Source organism: Frankliniella occidentalis, unplaced genomic scaffold, assembly GCF_000697945.3.
Source record: "Frankliniella occidentalis isolate FOCC.00 unplaced genomic scaffold, Focc_3.1 Scaffold79, whole genome shotgun sequence".
Classification (NCBI taxonomy): Eukaryota; Metazoa; Arthropoda; class Insecta; order Thysanoptera; family Thripidae; genus Frankliniella; species Frankliniella occidentalis.
In genome coordinates, this window is record NW_026267209.1 from 407,680 (window position 1) to 409,582 (window position 1,903).

A 1,903-nucleotide genomic window follows, 5' to 3' on the forward strand; every position below is an offset into this window, starting at 1 on the left:
GGGAGGGGGGCAGGCGGGGCCCCTTATCACCACATCAAAGCGGGGCGTGCAAGGCCGACGCCAAGCCTGCTGCGCCCCCGCTGCGCCGTGCTCGCGCCCCGCTGCTGCAGCTCCCCCAGAGTGAGAGAGGTGGAGTGTGAGGGAGGATGATTGGGCCTTGGTGAAGAATTACTCGGTATTTTTCGTATATATTCGCGGCTGCCAGCCGAATGCCGACAAAAGCAGCACGTTGTGCCTGGATATTATTATGCCGACTCTGTCTCTCTCCGACTTCACCCGCCGCGCCGTCGCCCCTGCTTATTTTGTCACCGCTTTCCGAGGTGGCCGCGAGAGCGCGCGCGCGCGGCGCAACGTCGTCGTTAGCTTTCTGTTTATGTTTTGGCGCAGTCGCGGGTTGGCGTGTTTTGTTCGTGATAGCCGGGCGTTTTTATCTAAACTTTGTGTTTATTTCTTATATTTTTTATATTCTGCCGAGCCGCTCCACGCGGCACGTTGGCCGCGACGTAGCCGCCTTGACGGCCGTGGCGTGGATGTTTCTCTCCGCAGGCGCCACCTAACCTTCCTAACCTCCAAATCTCAAACCGCGGAGACGGCCGGACTCGTTCGTTTGTAATTTTCGTTGTCAAGTTTTGACTTTGTCAACTTGGTACTGTTTCCGCCTTCCGAAATCGTGAATCGAGCATCAAGACCCAGCAGACTCAACGTAAGGCGATCCTCCTAGAAAAGTCAGTCGCGCCCAAAGGTACGTCCAACCTGTAGTGTAGAGCCCCAAGTATTTCAAATGTTTTCCAACCTCTTCGCTTGGATTTTGTCGCAGCGTTGCGGCATTGTGTGATGTTGGATTTTTTAAGGAGGCTTGTTCAACGTTGCCCTGTACCTCTGCCCGGGCTCACTCTGACAGGAAAGTAGTGGTCTTTTCTCTGCTCTTCCCAGCAGAGCCAGACGGTTCGGCTCGGTTACACGCTGACACGCCCATCCCCTTTCCTCCCCCCTCCTTTTGCACTCCGTCTTCCACTCGGCGGGCTCAAGGCCCCCCGTCCACCGCGGCAGGATATGTGACAGAGGCTGGGGCGCCCAGCGAGCACACATCTTTCCCACGATGGGAAAGAAAACCACTCCGGGTGTTCTGTTCGGGTCGAGTCGCTGTCGCTACTCCACGTTGTCTGTGCTGTCAGACAGGGTGTCTAGCCCCCTGCTCCATTGTCAGGATGGAGTCGGGGGTGGGGCGGGCTGGGCGGCGCGGGGAACGCCCTGGAAATTGGATCGCCCATCCCCCGTTCTGTTAAATTCTTGCAATTTTTTTTTTTTGCAAATTGCGAACAATACCGGAATTTGTTTTGTATTTAATCCTTTGGTGGTCTTCAAAAATGAGACATCGCCTACGAGGAACTCAATGGGAGGATTAGAGAAAGTGATTTCTGTGACAGCACTCTGGAGCTCGTAAGAGCTCATTTACACATTTGCCTTTGCCGACTTCGTCGCGTAACCCTCCGTCTTTCTGAACCCTGCACGTAGCTCTCAACTTTTCCCCCCGGTACTTTGCGCACATTTTCGTGCCGTCTCGCTGGTTGGCTGAGCGAGGCCGCCAATCGGCTCGATCTGTGTGGGTGTGGTGTGTCCTGCCGGGGGAATTTATGCGGTTCCATGATCGGCGGGCCCGGCCCCGGCGGCGCTGCGCCCCGGCGCGACCCCCGGCCTGGCCTGGCATCGTGCATCGCTTTCTGATGATGAATCTGTCGTGGCGCCGCAGCTCTTTCCCGCCCCGCCCCACCCCGCCCCGTTGTGCCTGCGGTGCATTATCCAGGGGCAGGTGCTGGCGTGGCCTGACGGGCAGGAGACCATTAGAGGTTGCATTATTGACTGGTGAGGCGCTACAAGCTCCGCCTCGCTCCGCCCCGCCCCG

General features: G+C 57.5%; 2 protein-coding genes across 6 annotated transcripts in view; one reads left to right on the forward strand and one right to left on the reverse strand.

The window, feature by feature from the left end:
- LOC113216880 (neo-calmodulin-like) overlaps positions 1-1,903 on the reverse strand; it is a 153,934-nt gene that overhangs the window by 85,553 nt on the left and 66,478 nt on the right. The window lies entirely within an intron of this gene.
- The window catches only part of LOC113213784 (gastrula zinc finger protein XlCGF57.1-like), a 23,882-nt gene continuing 22,290 nt past the window's right edge, over positions 312-1,903 (forward strand). The window contains exon 1 of one of the 2 annotated variants that reach the window (XM_052268928.1): positions 312-742. The gene's annotated coding sequence lies outside the window, so the exon portion shown is untranslated. The remainder of the gene's footprint in view (positions 743-1,903) is intronic. The other variant, XM_052268926.1, reaches the window with a different exon arrangement.